Here is a 19,692-nt window from a genome sequence, read left to right as displayed (position 1 = left end):
TTTTCGAACTTTTAACTATGGTACTTGTTATTATGATATCACAGGAAACAATCCCGCTTGAAACAACCAACTTTGCAATCAATTTTCACAACTTTGAAAGCAGTTTGTTGCCGATACTTCGGTTGGCTGTTGTGATAATTTGTTTATATATGAGGCAATCATGTTGCATTTACTTAATGTTTTCTAAATTTAACTGCGGGGGTGTCGTTACAATGACTTAGGTTAAATAAACAAACAACTCCGCCAACATTTCCTTCGCTTTTTCCAACATTGCACGCTGTTTTCTAACATTTTACAGTCAGTTTATGTGAACGTCTATAGGTTGCTTTCAATTGGCATTTATTAAATTCGTTGACTTTACAGCTGCACGTTTCTATATGCCAACAACTTAGGTCATATATACTGATATATCTACCGAAGTTTACATAACTTTGCACAACTTTGCCATCACTTTGAACAACTTTGCCCGGTGTGTTAACGGCTTAAAACCCACTACGTGCCGATAGCATCTACAACTTGTTCTTGAAAATTAGAAGCAATTTGAAAACTTTTCCTTAATTGTAATAATTACAAAAAATCCACGATTTTCCACTATAAATGATTGCCATCACTGTAAAAAAGAATGCAGGAACGTTGCCTTATATCTTTACTATGTGTGTGATGAAACAAAAAAAAAATCAACTGCTCGTTTACTCAGGGAGTCTCCCATGCAAGTACTAACAACGCCTGATCGTGCTTTACTTTAAACATTTGTCGGTCACATAACCACATAGCTGCATGGATTATTTGAAGTTAAGCCGATTTGGCGGGTATTTCATGTTTTTGGATGTTTTAAAATCGTTATCGCTGGCACAAAGTACATTCTAGTATTGACCTATGACCTCTACATACTTGGAGCAACACTACGGTAATTTAACAGCAATTCTCGAAATATTTATTAACATTTTCGAACTTTTAACTATGGTACTTGTTATTATGATATCACAGGAAACAATCCCGCTTGAAACAACCAACTTTGCAATCAATTTTCACAACTTTGAAAGCAGTTTGTTGCCGATACTTCGGTTGGCTGTTGTGATAATTTGTTTATATATGAGGCAATCATGTTGCATTTACTTAATGTTTTCTAAATTTAACTGCGGGGGTGTCGTTACAATGACTTAGGTTAAATAAACAAACAACTCCGCCAACATTTCCTTCGCTTTTTCCAACATTGCACGCTGTTTTCTAACATTTTACAGTCAGTTTATGTGAACGTCTATAGGTTGCTTTCAATTGGCATTTATTAAATTCGTTGACTTTACAGCTGCACGTTTCTATATGCCAACAACTTAGGTCATATATACTGATATATCTACCGAAGTTTACATAACTTTGCACAACTTTGCCATCACTTTGAACAACTTTGCCCGGTGTGTTAACGGCTTAAAACCCACTACGTGCCGATAGCATCTACAACTTGTTCTTGAAAATTAGAAGCAATTTGAAAACTTTTCCTTAATTGTAATAATTACAAAAAATCCACGATTTTCCACTATAAATGATTGCCATCACTGTAAAAAAGAATGCAGGAACGTTGCCTTATATCTTTACTATGTGTGTGATGAAACAAAAAAAAATTCAACTGCTCGTTTACTCAAGGAGTCTCCCATGCAAGTACTAACCACGCCCGATCGTGCTTTAATTTAATCATTTGTCGGTCAAATAACCACATAGCTGCATGGATTATTTGAATTTAAGCCGATTTGGCGGGTATTTCATGTTTTTGGATGTTTTAAAATCGTTATCGCTGGCACAAAGTACATTCTAGTATTGACCTATGACCTCTACATACTTGGAGCAACACTACAGTAATTTAACAGCAATTCTCGAAATATTTATTAACATTTTCGAACTTTTAACTATGGTACTTGTTATTATGATATCACAGGAAACAATCCCGCTTGAAACAACCAACTTTGCAATCAATTTTCACAACTTTGAAAGCAGTTTGTTGCCGATACTTCGGTTGGCTGTTGTGATAATTTGTTTATATATGAGGCAATCATGTTGCATTTACTTAATGTTTTCTAAATTTAACTGCGGGGGTGTCGTTACAATGACTTAGGTTAAATAAACAAACAACTCCGCCAACATTTCCTTCGCTTTTTCCAACATTGCACGCTGTTTTCTAACATTTTACAGTCAGTTTATGTGAACGTCTATAGGTTGCTTTCAATTGGCATTTATTAAATTCGTTGACTTTACAGCTGCACGTTTCTATATGCCAACAACTTAGGTCATATATACTGATATATCTACCGAAGTTTACATAACTTTGCACAACTTTGCCATCACTTTGAACAACTTTGCCCGGTGTGTTAACGGCTTAAAACCCACTACGTGCCGATAGCATCTACAACTTGTTCTTGAAAATTAGAAGCAATTTGAAAACTTTTCCTTAATTGTAATAATTACAAAAAATCCACGATTTTCCACTATAAATGATTGCCATCACTGTAAAAAAGAATGCAGGAACGTTGCCTTATATCTTTACTATGTGTGTGATGAAACAAAAAAAAAATCAACTGCTCGTTTACTCAGGGAGTCTCCCATGCAAGTACTAACAACGCCTGATCGTGCTTTACTTTAAACATTTGTCGGTCACATAACCACATAGCTGCATGGATTATTTGAAGTTAAGCCGATTTGGCGGGTATTTCATGTTTTTGGATGTTTTAAAATCGTTATCGCTGGCACAAAGTACATTCTAGTATTGACCTATGACCTCTACATACTTGGAGCAACACTACGGTAATTTAACAGCAATTCTCGAAATATTTATTAACATTTTCGAACTTTTAACTATGGTACTTGTTATTATGATATCACAGGAAACAATCCCGCTTGAAACAACCAACTTTGCAATCAATTTTCACAACTTTGAAAGCAGTTTGTTGCCGATACTTCGGTTGGCTGTTGTGATAATTTGTTTATATATGAGGCAATCATGTTGCATTTACTTAATGTTTTCTAAATTTAACTGCGGGGGTGTCGTTACAATGACTTAGGTTAAATAAACAAACAACTCCGCCAACATTTCCTTCGCTTTTTCCAACATTGCACGCTGTTTTCTAACATTTTACAGTCAGTTTATGTGAACGTCTATAGGTTGCTTTCAATTGGCATTTATTAAATTCGTTGACTTTACAGCTGCACGTTTCTATATGCCAACAACTTAGGTCATATATACTGATATATCTACCGAAGTTTACATAACTTTGCACAACTTTGCCATCACTTTGAACAACTTTGCCCGGTGTGTTAACGGCTTAAAACCCACTACGTGCCGATAGCATGTACAACTTGTTCTTGAAAATTAGAAGCAATTTGAAAACTTTTCCTTAATTGTAATAATTACAAAAAATCCACGATTTTCCACTATAAATGATTGCCATCACTGTAAAAAAGAATGCAGGAACGTTGCCTTATATCTTTACTATGTGTGTGATGAAACAAAAAAAAATTCAACTGCTCGTTTACTCAAGGAGTCTCCCATGCAAGTACTAACCACGCCCGATCGTGCTTTAATTTAATCATTTGTCGGTCAGATAACCACATAGCTGCATGGATTATTTGAATTTAAGCCGATTTGGCGGGTATTTCATGTTTTTGGATGTTTTAAAATCGTTATCGCTGGCACAAAGTACATTCTAGTATTGACCTATGATCTCTACATACTTGGAGCAACACTACGGTAATTTAACAGCAATTCTCGAAATATTTATTAACATTTTCGAACTTTTAACTATGGTACTTGTTATTATGATATCACAGGAAACAATCCCGCTTGAAACAACCAACTTTGCAATCAATTTTCACAACTTTGAAAGCAGTTTGTTGCCGATACTTCGGTTGGCTGTTGTGATAATTTGTTTATATATGAGGCAATCATGTTGCATTTACTTAATGTTTTCTAAATTTAACTGCGGGGGTGTCGTTACAATGACTTAGGTTAAATAAACAAACAACTCCGCCAACATTTCCTTCGCTTTTTCCAACATTGCACGCTGTTTTCTAACATTTTACAGTCAGTTTATGTGAACGTCTATAGGTTGCTTTCAATTGGCATTTATTAAATTCGTTGACTTTACAGCTGCACGTTTCTATATGCCAACAACTTAGGTCATATATACTGATATATCTACCGAAGTTTACATAACTTTGCACAACTTTGCCATCACTTTGAACAACTTTGCCCGGTGTGTTAACGGCTTAAAACCCACTACGTGCCGATAGCATGTACAACTTGTTCTTGAAAATTAGAAGCAATTTGAAAACTTTTCCTTAATTGTAATAATTACAAAAAATCCACGATTTTCCACTATAAATGATTGCCATCACTGTAAAAAAGAATGCAGGAACGTTGCCTTATATCTTTACTATGTGTGTGATGAAACAAAAAAAAATTCAACTGCTCGTTTACTCAAGGAGTCTCCCATGCAAGTACTAACCACGCCCGATCGTGCTTTAATTTAATCATTTGTCGGTCAGATAACCACATAGCTGCATGGATTATTTGAATTTAAGCCGATTTGGCGGGTATTTCATGTTTTTGGATGTTTTAAAATCGTTATCGCTGGCACAAAGTACATTCTAGTATTGACCTATGATCTCTACATACTTGGAGCAACACTACGGTAATTTAACAGCAATTCTCGAAATATTTATTAACATTTTCGAACTTTTAACTATGGTACTTGTTATTATGATATCACAGGAAACAATCCCGCTTGAAACAACCAACTTTGCAATCAATTTTCACAACTTTGAAAGCAGTTTGTTGCCGATACTTCGGTTGGCTGTTGTGATAATTTGTTTATATATGAGGCAATCATGTTGCATTTACTTAATGTTTTCTAAATTTAACTGCGGGGGTGTCGTTACAATGACTTAGGTTAAATAAACAAACAACTCCGCCAACATTTCCTTCGCTTTTTCCAACATTGCACGCTGTTTTCTAACATTTTACAGTCAGTTTATGTGAACGTCTATAGGTTGCTTTCAATTGGCATTTATTAAATTCGTTGACTTTACAGCTGCACGTTTCTATATGCCAACAACTTAGGTCATATATACTGATATATCTACCGAAGTTTACATAACTTTGCACAACTTTGCCATCACTTTGAACAACTTTGCCCGGTGTGTTAACGGCTTAAAACCCACTACGTGCCGATAGCATCTACAACTTGTTCTTGAAAATTAGAAGCAATTTGAAAACTTTTCCTTAATTGTAATAATTACAAAAAATCCACGATTTTCCACTATAAATGATTGCCATCACTGTAAAAAAGAATGCAGGAACGTTGCCTTATATCTTTACTATGTGTGTGATGAAACAAAAAAAAATTCAACTGCTCGTTTACTCAAGGAGTCTCCCATGCAAGTACTAACCACGCCCGATCGTGCTTTAATTTAATCATTTGTCGGTCAGATAACCACATAGCTGCATGGATTATTTGAATTTAAGCCGATTTGGCGGGTATTTCATGTTTTTGGATGTTTTAAAATCGTTATCGCTGGCACAAAGTACATTCTAGTATTGACCTATGACCTCTACATACTTGGAGCAACACTACGGTAATTTAACAGCAATTCTCGAAATATTTATTAACATTTTCGAACTTTTAACTATGGTACTTGTTATTATGATATCACAGGAAACAATCCCGCTTGAAACAACCAACTTTGCAATCAATTTTCACAACTTTGAAAGCAGTTTGTTGCCGATACTTCGGTTGGCTGTTGTGATAATTTGTTTATATATGAGGCAATCATGTTGCATTTACTTAATGTTTTCTAAATTTAACTGCGGGGGTGTCGTTACAATGACTTAGGTTAAATAAACAAACAACTCCGCCAACATTTCCTTCGCTTTTTCCAACATTGCACGCTGTTTTCTAACATTTTACAGTCAGTTTATGTGAACGTCTATAGGTTGCTTTCAATTGGCATTTATTAAATTCGTTGACTTTACAGCTGCACGTTTCTATATGCCAACAACTTAGGTCATATATACTGATATATCTACCGAAGTTTACATAACTTTGCACAACTTTGCCATCACTTTGAACAACTTTGCCCGGTGTGTTAACGGCTTAAAACCCACTACGTGCCGATAGCATCTACAACTTGTTCTTGAAAATTAGAAGCAATTTGAAAACTTTTCCTTAATTGTAATAATTACAAAAAATCCACGATTTTCCACTATAAATGATTGCCATCACTGTAAAAAAGAATGCAGGAACGTTGCCTTATATCTTTACTATGTGTGTGATGAAACAAAAAAAAATTCAACTGCTCGTTTACTCAAGGAGTCTCCCATGCAAGTACTAACCACGCCCGATCGTGCTTTAATTTAAACATTTGTCGGTCAAATAACCACATAGCTGCATGGATTATTTGAATTTAAGCCGATTTGGCGGGTATTTCATGTTTTTGGATGTTTTAAAATCGTTATCGCTGGCACAAAGTACATTCTAGTATTGCCCTATGACCTCTACATACTTGGAGCAACACTACGGTAATTTAACAGCAATTCTCGAAATATTTATTAACATTTTCGAACTTTTAACTATGGTACTTGTTATTATGATATCACAGGAAACAATCCCGCTTGAAACAACCAACTTTGCAATCAATTTTCACAACTTTGAAAGCAGTTTGTTGCCGATACTTCGGTTGGCTGTTGTGATAATTTGTTTATATATGAGGCAATCATGTTGCATTTACTTAATGTTTTCTAAATTTAACTGCGGGGGTGTCGTTACAATGACTTAGGTTAAATAAACAAACAACTCCGCCAACATTTCCTTCGCTTTTTCCAACATTGCACGCTGTTTTCTAACATTTTACAGTCAGTTTATGTGAACGTCTATAGGTTGCTTTCAATTGGCATTTATTAAATTCGTTGACTTTACAGCTGCACGTTTCTATATGCCAACAACTTAGGTCATATATACTGATATATCTACCGAAGTTTACATAACTTTGCACAACTTTGCCATCACTTTGAACAACTTTGCCCGGTGTGTTAACGGCTTAAAACCCACTACGTGCCGATAGCATCTACAACTTGTTCTTGAAAATTAGAAGCAATTTGAAAACTTTTCCTTAATTGTAATAATTACAAAAAATCCACGATTTTCCACTATAAATGATTGCCATCACTGTAAAAAAGAATGCAGGAACGTTGCCTTATATCTTTACTATGTGTGTGATGAAACAAAAAAAAATTCAACTGCTCGTTTACTCAAGGAGTCTCCCATGCAAGTACTAACCACGCCCGATCGTGCTTTAATTTAATCATTTGTCGGTCAAATAACCACATAGCTGCATGGATTATTTGAATTTAAGCCGATTTGGCGGGTATTTCATGTTTTTGGATGTTTTAAAATCGTTATCGCTGGCACAAAGTACATTCTAGTATTGACCTATGACCTCTACATACTTGGAGCAACACTACGGTAATTTAACAGCAATTCTCGAAATATTTATTAACATTTTCGAACTTTTAACTATGGTACTTGTTATTATGATATCACAGGAAACAATCCCGCTTGAAACAACCAACTTTGCAATCAATTTTCACAACTTTGAAAGCAGTTTGTTGCCGATACTTCGGTTGGCTGTTGTGATAATTTGTTTATATATGAGGCAATCATGTTGCATTTACTTAATGTTTTCTAAATTTAACTGCGGGGGTGTCGTTACAATGACTTAGGTTAAATAAACAAACAACTCCGCCAACATTTCCTTCGCTTTTTCCAACATTGCACGCTGTTTTCTAACATTTTACAGTCAGTTTATGTGAACGTCTATAGGTTGCTTTCAATTGGCATTTATTAAATTCGTTGACTTTACAGCTGCACGTTTCTATATGCCAACAACTTAGGTCATATATACTGATATATCTACCGAAGTTTACATAACTTTGCACAACTTTGCCATCACTTTGAACAACTTTGCCCGGTGTGTTAACGGCTTAAAACCCACTACGTGCCGATAGCATCTACAACTTGTTCTTGAAAATTAGAAGCAATTTGAAAACTTTTCCTTAATTGTAATAATTACAAAAAATCCACGATTTTCCACTATAAATGATTGCCATCACTGTAAAAAAGAATGCAGGAACGTTGCCTTATATCTTTACTATGTGTGTGATGAAACAAAAAAAAAATCAACTGCTCGTTTACTCAGGGAGTCTCCCATGCAAGTACTAACAACGCCTGATCGTGCTTTACTTTAAACATTTGTCGGTCACATAACCACATAGCTGCATGGATTATTTGAAGTTAAGCCGATTTGGCGGGTATTTCATGTTTTTGGATGTTTTAAAATCGTTATCGCTGGCACAAAGTACATTCTAGTATTGACCTATGACCTCTACATACTTGGAGCAACACTACGGTAATTTAACAGCAATTCTCGAAATATTTATTAACATTTTCGAACTTTTAACTATGGTACTTGTTATTATGATATCACAGGAAACAATCCCGCTTGAAACAACCAACTTTGCAATCAATTTTCACAACTTTGAAAGCAGTTTGTTGCCGATACTTCGGTTGGCTGTTGTGATAATTTGTTTATATATGAGGCAATCATGTTGCATTTACTTAATGTTTTCTAAATTTAACTGCGGGGGTGTCGTTACAATGACTTAGGTTAAATAAACAAACAACTCCGCCAACATTTCCTTCGCTTTTTCCAACATTGCACGCTGTTTTCTAACATTTTACAGTCAGTTTATGTGAACGTCTATAGGTTGCTTTCAATTGGCATTTATTAAATTCGTTGACTTTACAGCTGCACGTTTCTATATGCCAACAACTTAGGTCATATATACTGATATATCTACCGAAGTTTACATAACTTTGCACAACTTTGCCATCACTTTGAACAACTTTGCCCGGTGTGTTAACGGCTTAAAACCCACTACGTGCCGATAGCATGTACAACTTGTTCTTGAAAATTAGAAGCAATTTGAAAACTTTTCCTTAATTGTAATAATTACAAAAAATCCACGATTTTCCACTATAAATGATTGCCATCACTGTAAAAAAGAATGCAGGAACGTTGCCTTATATCTTTACTATGTGTGTGATGAAACAAAAAAAAATTCAACTGCTCGTTTACTCAAGGAGTCTCCCATGCAAGTACTAACCACGCCCGATCGTGCTTTAATTTAATCATTTGTCGGTCAGATAACCACATAGCTGCATGGATTATTTGAATTTAAGCCGATTTGGCGGGTATTTCATGTTTTTGGATGTTTTAAAATCGTTATCGCTGGCACAAAGTACATTCTAGTATTGACCTATGATCTCTACATACTTGGAGCAACACTACGGTAATTTAACAGCAATTCTCGAAATATTTATTAACATTTTCGAACTTTTAACTATGGTACTTGTTATTATGATATCACAGGAAACAATCCCGCTTGAAACAACCAACTTTGCAATCAATTTTCACAACTTTGAAAGCAGTTTGTTGCCGATACTTCGGTTGGCTGTTGTGATAATTTGTTTATATATGAGGCAATCATGTTGCATTTACTTAATGTTTTCTAAATTTAACTGCGGGGGTGTCGTTACAATGACTTAGGTTAAATAAACAAACAACTCCGCCAACATTTCCTTCGCTTTTTCCAACATTGCACGCTGTTTTCTAACATTTTACAGTCAGTTTATGTGAACGTCTATAGGTTGCTTTCAATTGGCATTTATTAAATTCGTTGACTTTACAGCTGCACGTTTCTATATGCCAACAACTTAGGTCATATATACTGATATATCTACCGAAGTTTACATAACTTTGCACAACTTTGCCATCACTTTGAACAACTTTGCCCGGTGTGTTAACGGCTTAAAACCCACTACGTGCCGATAGCATGTACAACTTGTTCTTGAAAATTAGAAGCAATTTGAAAACTTTTCCTTAATTGTAATAATTACAAAAAATCCACGATTTTCCACTATAAATGATTGCCATCACTGTAAAAAAGAATGCAGGAACGTTGCCTTATATCTTTACTATGTGTGTGATGAAACAAAAAAAAATTCAACTGCTCGTTTACTCAAGGAGTCTCCCATGCAAGTACTAACCACGCCCGATCGTGCTTTAATTTAATCATTTGTCGGTCAGATAACCACATAGCTGCATGGATTATTTGAATTTAAGCCGATTTGGCGGGTATTTCATGTTTTTGGATGTTTTAAAATCGTTATCGCTGGCACAAAGTACATTCTAGTATTGACCTATGACCTCTACATACTTGGAGCAACACTACGGTAATTTAACAGCAATTCTCGAAATATTTATTAACATTTTCGAACTTTTAACTATGGTACTTGTTATTATGATATCACAGGAAACAATCCCGCTTGAAACAACCAACTTTGCAATCAATTTTCACAACTTTGAAAGCAGTTTGTTGCCGATACTTCGGTTGGCTGTTGTGATAATTTGTTTATATATGAGGCAATCATGTTGCATTTACTTAATGTTTTCTAAATTTAACTGCGGGGGTGTCGTTACAATGACTTAGGTTAAATAAACAAACAACTCCGCCAACATTTCCTTCGCTTTTTCCAACATTGCACGCTGTTTTCTAACATTTTACAGTCAGTTTATGTGAACGTCTATAGGTTGCTTTCAATTGGCATTTATTAAATTCGTTGACTTTACAGCTGCACGTTTCTATATGCCAACAACTTAGGTCATATATACTGATATATCTACCGAAGTTTACATAACTTTGCACAACTTTGCCATCACTTTGAACAACTTTGCCCGGTGTGTTAACGGCTTAAAACCCACTACGTGCCGATAGCATCTACAACTTGTTCTTGAAAATTAGAAGCAATTTGAAAACTTTTCCTTAATTGTAATAATTACAAAAAATCCACGATTTTCCACTATAAATGATTGCCATCACTGTAAAAAAGAATGCAGGAACGTTGCCTTATATCTTTACTATGTGTGTGATGAAACAAAAAAAAATTCAACTGCTCGTTTACTCAAGGAGTCTCCCATGCAAGTACTAACCACGCCCGATCGTGCTTTAATTTAAACATTTGTCGGTCAAATAACCACATAGCTGCATGGATTATTTGAATTTAAGCCGATTTGGCGGGTATTTCATGTTTTTGGATGTTTTAAAATCGTTATCGCTGGCACAAAGTACATTCTAGTATTGCCCTATGACCTCTACATACTTGGAGCAACACTACGGTAATTTAACAGCAATTCTCGAAATATTTATTAACATTTTCGAACTTTTAACTATGGTACTTGTTATTATGATATCACAGGAAACAATCCCGCTTGAAACAACCAACTTTGCAATCAATTTTCACAACTTTGAAAGCAGTTTGTTGCCGATACTTCGGTTGGCTGTTGTGATAATTTGTTTATATATGAGGCAATCATGTTGCATTTACTTAATGTTTTCTAAATTTAACTGCGGGGGTGTCGTTACAATGACTTAGGTTAAATAAACAAACAACTCCGCCAACATTTCCTTCGCTTTTTCCAACATTGCACGCTGTTTTCTAACATTTTACAGTCAGTTTATGTGAACGTCTATAGGTTGCTTTCAATTGGCATTTATTAAATTCGTTGACTTTACAGCTGCACGTTTCTATATGCCAACAACTTAGGTCATATATACTGATATATCTACCGAAGTTTACATAACTTTGCACAACTTTGCCATCACTTTGAACAACTTTGCCCGGTGTGTTAACGGCTTAAAACCCACTACGTGCCGATAGCATCTACAACTTGTTCTTGAAAATTAGAAGCAATTTGAAAACTTTTCCTTAATTGTAATAATTACAAAAAATCCACGATTTTCCACTATAAATGATTGCCATCACTGTAAAAAAGAATGCAGGAACGTTGCCTTATATCTTTACTATGTGTGTGATGAAACAAAAAAAAATTCAACTGCTCGTTTACTCAAGGAGTCTCCCATGCAAGTACTAACCACGCCCGATCGTGCTTTAATTTAATCATTTGTCGGTCAAATAACCACATAGCTGCATGGATTATTTGAATTTAAGCCGATTTGGCGGGTATTTCATGTTTTTGGATGTTTTAAAATCGTTATCGCTGGCACAAAGTACATTCTAGTATTGACCTATGACCTCTACATACTTGGAGCAACACTACGGTAATTTAACAGCAATTCTCGAAATATTTATTAACATTTTCGAACTTTTAACTATGGTACTTGTTATTATGATATCACAGGAAACAATCCCGCTTGAAACAACCAACTTTGCAATCAATTTTCACAACTTTGAAAGCAGTTTGTTGCCGATACTTCGGTTGGCTGTTGTGATAATTTGTTTATATATGAGGCAATCATGTTGCATTTACTTAATGTTTTCTAAATTTAACTGCGGGGGTGTCGTTACAATGACTTAGGTTAAATAAACAAACAACTCCGCCAACATTTCCTTCGCTTTTTCCAACATTGCACGCTGTTTTCTAACATTTTACAGTCAGTTTATGTGAACGTCTATAGGTTGCTTTCAATTGGCATTTATTAAATTCGTTGACTTTACAGCTGCACGTTTCTATATGCCAACAACTTAGGTCATATATACTGATATATCTACCGAAGTTTACATAACTTTGCACAACTTTGCCATCACTTTGAACAACTTTGCCCGGTGTGTTAACGGCTTAAAACCCACTACGTGCCGATAGCATCTACAACTTGTTCTTGAAAATTAGAAGCAATTTGAAAACTTTTCCTTAATTGTAATAATTACAAAAAATCCACGATTTTCCACTATAAATGATTGCCATCACTGTAAAAAAGAATGCAGGAACGTTGCCTTATATCTTTACTATGTGTGTGATGAAACAAAAAAAAATTCAACTGCTCGTTTACTCAAGGAGTCTCCCATGCAAGTACTAACCACGCCCGATCGTGCTTTAATTTAATCATTTGTCGGTCAAATAACCACATAGCTGCATGGATTATTTGAATTTAAGCCGATTTGGCGGGTATTTCATGTTTTTGGATGTTTTAAAATCGTTATCGCTGGCACAAAGTACATTCTAGTATTGACCTATGACCTCTACATACTTGGAGCAACACTACGGTAATTTAACAGCAATTCTCGAAATATTTATTAACATTTTCGAACTTTTAACTATGGTACTTGTTATTATGATATCACAGGAAACAATCCCGCTTGAAACAACCAACTTTGCAATCAATTTTCACAACTTTGAAAGCAGTTTGTTGCCGATACTTCGGTTGGCTGTTGTGATAATTTGTTTATATATGAGGCAATCATGTTGCATTTACTTAATGTTTTCTAAATTTAACTGCGGGGGTGTCGTTACAATGACTTAGGTTAAATAAACAAACAACTCCGCCAACATTTCCTTCGCTTTTTCCAACATTGCACGCTGTTTTCTAACATTTTACAGTCAGTTTATGTGAACGTCTATAGGTTGCTTTCAATTGGCATTTATTAAATTCGTTGACTTTACAGCTGCACGTTTCTATATGCCAACAACTTAGGTCATATATACTGATATATCTACCGAAGTTTACATAACTTTGCACAACTTTGCCATCACTTTGAACAACTTTGCCCGGTGTGTTAACGGCTTAAAACCCACTACGTGCCGATAGCATCTACAACTTGTTCTTGAAAATTAGAAGCAATTTGAAAACTTTTCCTTAATTGTAATAATTACAAAAAATCCACGATTTTCCACTATAAATGATTGCCATCACTGTAAAAAAGAATGCAGGAACGTTGCCTTATATCTTTACTATGTGTGTGATGAAACAAAAAAAAATTCAACTGCTCGTTTACTCAAGGAGTCTCCCATGCAAGTACTAACCACGCCCGATCGTGCTTTAATTTAATCATTTGTCGGTCAAATAACCACATAGCTGCATGGATTATTTGAATTTAAGCCGATTTGGCGGGTATTTCATGTTTTGGGATGTTTTAAAATCGTTATCGCTGGCACAAAGTACATTCTAGTATTGACCTATGACCTCTACATACTTGGAGCAACACTACGGTAATTTAACAGCAATTCTCGAAATATTTATTCACATTTTCGAACTTTTAACTATGGTACTTGTTATTATGATATCACAGGAAACAATCCCGCTTGAAACAACCAACTTTGCAATCAATTTTCACAACTTTGAAAGCAGTTTGTTGCCGATACTTCGGTTGGCTGTTGTGATAATTTGTTTATATATGAGGCAATCATGTTGCATTTACTTAATGTTTTCTAAATTTAACTGCGGGGGTGTCGTTACAATGACTTAGGTTAAATAAACAAACAACTCCGCCAACATTTCCTTCGCTTTTTCCAACATTGCACGCTGTTTTCTAACATTTTACAGTCAGTTTATGTGAACGTCTATAGGTTGCTTTCAATTGGCATTTATTAAATTCGTTGACTTTACAGCTGCACGTTTCTATATGCCAACAACTTAGGTCATATATACTGATATATCTACCGAAGTTTACATAACTTTGCACAACTTTGCCATCACTTTGAACAACTTTGCCCGGTGTGTTAACGGCTTAAAACCCACTACGTGCCGATAGCATCTACAACTTGTTCTTGAAAATTAGAAGCAATTTGAAAACTTTTCCTTAATTGTAATAATTACAAAAAATCCACGATTTTCCACTATAAATGATTGCCATCACTGTAAAAAAGAATGCAGGAACGTTGCCTTATATCTTTACTATGTGTGTGATGAAACAAAAAAAAATTCAACTGCTCGTTTACTCAAGGAGTCTCCCATGCAAGTACTAACCACGCCCGATCGTGCTTTAATTTAATCATTTGTCGGTCAAATAACCACATAGCTGCATGGATTATTTGAATTTAAGCCGATTTGGCGGGTATTTCATGTTTTGGGATGTTTTAAAATCGTTATCGCTGGCACAAAGTACATTCTAGTATTGACCTATGACCTCTACATACTTGGAGCAACACTACGGTAATTTAACAGCAATTCTCGAAATATTTATTCACATTTTCGAACTTTTAACTATGGTACTTGTTATTATGATATCACAGGAAACAATCCCGCTTGAAACAACCAACTTTGCAATCAATTTTCACAACTTTGAAAGCAGTTTGTTGCCGATACTTCGGTTGGCTGTTGTGATAATTTGTTTATATATGAGGCAATCATGTTGCATTTACTTAATGTTTTCTAAATTTAACTGCGGGGGTGTCGTTACAATGACTTAGGTTAAATAAACAAACAACTCCGCCAACATTTCCTTCGCTTTTTCCAACATTGCACGCTGTTTTCTAACATTTTACAGTCAGTTTATGTGAACGTCTATAGGTTGCTTTCAATTGGCATTTATTAAATTCGTTGACTTTACAGCTGCACGTTTCTATATGCCAACAACTTAGGTCATATATACTGATATATCTACCGAAGTTTACATAACTTTGCACAACTTTGCCATCACTTTGAACAACTTTGCCCGGTGTGTTAACGGCTTAAAACCCACTACGTGCCGATAGCATCTACAACTTGTTCTTGAAAATTAGAAGCAATTTGAAAACTTTTCCTTAATTGTAATAATTACAAAAAATCCACGATTTTCCACTATAAATGATTGCCATCACTGTAAAAAAGAATGCAGGAACGTTGCCTTATATCTTTACTATGTGTGTGATGAAACAAAAAAAAATTCAACTGCTCGTTTACTCAAGGAGTCTCCCATGCAAGTACTAACCACGCCCGATCGTGCTTTAATTTAATCATTTGTCGGTCAAATAACCACATAGCTGCATGGATTATTTGAATTTAAGCCGATTTGGCGGGTATTTCATGTTTTGGGATGTTTTAAAATCGTTATCGCTGGCACAAAGTACATTCTAGTATTGACCTATGACCTCTACATACTTGGAGCAACACTACGGTAATTTAACAGCAATTCTCGAAATATTTATTCACATTTTCGAACTTTTAACTATGGTACTTGTTATTATGATATCACAGGAAACAATCCCGCTTGAAACAACCAACTTTGCAATCAATTTTCACAACTTTGAAAGCAGTTTGTTGCCGATACTTCGGTTGGCTGTTGTGATAATTTGTTTATATATGAGGCAATCATGTTGCATTTACTTAATGTTTTCTAAATTTAACTGCGGGGGTGTCGTTACAATGACTTAGGTTAAATAAACAAACAACTCCGCCAACATTTCCTTCGCTTTTTCCAACATTGCACGCTGTTTTCTAACATTTTACAGTCAGTTTATGTGAACGTCTATAGGTTGCTTTCAATTGGCATTTATTAAATTCGTTGACTTTACAGCTGCACGTTTCTATATGCCAACAACTTAGGTCATATATACCGATATATCTACCGAAGTTTACATAACTTTGCACAACTTTGCCATCACTTTGAACAACTTTGCCCGGTGTGTTAACGGCTTAAAACCCACTACGTGCCGATAGCATCTACAACTTGTTCTTGAAAATTAGAAGCAATTTGAAAACTTTTCCTTAATTGTAATAATTACATAAAATCCACGATTTTCCACTATAAATGATTGCCATCACTGTAAAAAAGAATGCAGGAACGTTGCCTTATATCTTTACTATGTGTGTGATGAAACAAAAAAAAATTCAACTGCTCGTTTACTCAAGGAGTCTCCCATGCAAGTACTAACCACGCCCGATCGTGCTTTACTTTAAACATTTGTCGGTCACATAACCACATAGCTGCATGGATTATTTGAATTTAAGCCGATTTGGCGGGTATTTCAAGTTTTTGGATGTTTTAAAATCGTTATCGCTGGCACAAAGTACATTCTAGTATTGACCTATGACCTCTACATACTTGGAGCAACACTACGGTAATTTAACAGCAATTCTCGAAATATTTATTAACATTTTCGTACTTTTAACTATGGTACTTGTTATTAGGATATCACAGGAAACAATCCCGCTTGAAACAACCAACTTTGCAATCAATTTTCACAACTTTGAAAGCAGTTTGTTGCCGATACTTCGGTTGGCTGTTGTGATAATTTGTTTATATATGAGGCATTCCTGTTGCATTTACTTAATGTTTTCTAAATTTAACTGCGGGGGTGTCGTTACAATGACTTAGGTTAAATAACAAACAACTCCGCCAACATTTCCTTCGCTTTTTCCAACATTGCACGCTGTTTTCTAACATTTTACAGTCAGTTTATGTGAACGTCTATAGGTTGCTTTCAATTGGCATTTATTAAATTCGTTGACTTTACAGCTGCACGTTTCTATATGCCAACAACTTAGGTCATATATACTGATATATCTACCGAAGTTTACATAACTTTGCACAACTTTGCCATCACTTTGAACAACTTTGCCCGGTGTGTTAACGGCTTAAAACCCACTACGTGCCGATAGCATCTACAACTTGTTCTTGAAAATTAGAAGCAATTTGAAAACATTTCCTTAATTGTAATAATTACATAAAATCCACGATTTTCCACTATAAATGATTGCCATCACTGTAAAAAAGAATGCAGGAACGTTGCCTTATATCTTTACTATGTGTGTGATGAAACAAAAAAAAATTCAACTGCTCGTTTACTCAAGGAGTCTCCCATGCAAGTACTAACCACGCCCGATCGTGCTTTACTTTAAACATTTGTCGGTCAAATAACCACATAGCTGCATGGATTATTTGAATTTAAGCCGATTTGGCGGGTATTTCATGTTTTTGGATGTTTTAAAATCGTTATCGCTGGCACAAAGTACATTCTAGTATTGACCTATGACCTCTACATACTTGGAGCAACACTACGGTAATTTAACAGCAATTCTCGAAATATTTATTAACATTTTCGTACTTTTAACTATGGTACTTGTTATTATGATATCACAGGAAACAATCCCGCTTGAAACAACCAACTTTGCAATCAATTTTCACAACTTTGAAAGCAGTTTGTTGCCGATACTTCGGTTGGCTGTTGTGATAATTTGTTTATATATGAGGCATTCCTGTTGCATTTACTTAATGTTTTCTAAATTTAACTGCGGGGGTGTCGTTACAATGACTTAGGTTAAATAACAAACAACTCCGCCAACATTTCCTTCGCTTTTTCCAACATTGCACGCTGTTTTCTAACATTTTACAGTCAGTTTATGTGAACGTCTATAGGTTGCTTTCAATTGGCATTTATTAAATTCGTTGACTTTACAGCTGCACGTTTCTATATGCCAACAACTTAGGTCATATATACTGATATATCTACCGAAGTTTACATAACTTTGCACAACTTTGCCATCACTTTGAACAACTTTGCCCGGTGTGTTAACGGCTTAAAACCCACTACGTGCCGATAGCATCTACAACTTGTTCTTGAAAATTAGAAGCAATTTGAAAACTTTTCCTTAATTGTAATAATTACATAAAATCCACGATTTTCCACTATAAATGATTGCCATCACTGTAAAAAAGAATGCAGGAACGTTGCCTTATATCTTTACTATGTGTGTGATGAAACAAAAAAAAATTCAACTGCTCGTTTACTCAAGGAGTCTCCCATGCAAGTACTAACCACGCCCGATCGTGCTTTACTTTAAACATTTGTCGGTCAAATAACCACATAGCTGCATGGATTATTTGAATTTAAGCCGATTTGGCGGGTATTTCATGTTTTTGGATGTTTTAAAATCGTTATCGCTGGCACAAAGTACATTCTAGTATTGACCTATGACCTCTACATACTTGGAGCAACACTACGGTAATTTAACAGCAATTCTCGAAATATTTATTAACATTTTCGTACTTTTAACTATGGTACTTGTTATTATGATATCACAGGAAACAATCCCGCTTGAAACAACCAACTTTGCAATCAATTTTCACAACTTTGAAAGCAGTTTGTTGCCGATACTTCGGTTGGCTGTTGTGATAATTTGTTTATATATGAGGCATTACTGTTGCATTTACTTAATGTTTTCTAAATTTAACTGCGGGGGTGTCGTTACAATGACTTAGGTTAAATAAACAAACAACTCCGCCAACATTTCCTTCGCTTTTTCCAACATTGCACGCTGTTTTCTAACATTTTACAGTCAGTTTATGTGAACGTCTATAGGTTGCTTTCAATTGGCATTTATTAAATTCGTTGACTTTACAGCTGCACGTTTCTATATGCCAACAACTTAGGTCATATATACTGATATATCTACCGAAGTTTACATAACTTTGCACAACTTTGCCATCACTTTGAACAACTTTGCCCGGTGTGTTAACGGCTTAAAACCCACTACGTGCCGATAGCATCTACAACTTGTTCTTGAAAATTAGAAGCAATTTGAAAACTTTTCCTTAATTGTAATAATTACAAAAAATCCACGATTTTCCACTATAAATGATTGCCATCACTGTAAAAAAGAATGCAGGAACGTTGCCTTATATCTTTACTATGTGTGTGATGAAACAAAAAAAAATTCAACTGCTCGTTTACTCAAGGAGTCTCCCATGCAAGTACTAACCACGCCCGATCGTGCTTTACTTTAAACATTTGTCGGTCAAATAACCACATAGCTGCATGGATTATTTGAATCTAAGCCGATTTGGCGGGTATTTCATGTTTTTGGATGTTTTA

Source organism: Saccoglossus kowalevskii, chromosome 5 (genome assembly GCF_978046115.1).
Source record: "Saccoglossus kowalevskii chromosome 5, keSacKowa6.1, whole genome shotgun sequence".
Lineage (NCBI taxonomy): Eukaryota > Metazoa > Hemichordata > Enteropneusta > Harrimaniidae > Saccoglossus > Saccoglossus kowalevskii.
Note: the sequence above shows the minus strand (reverse complement) of the source record.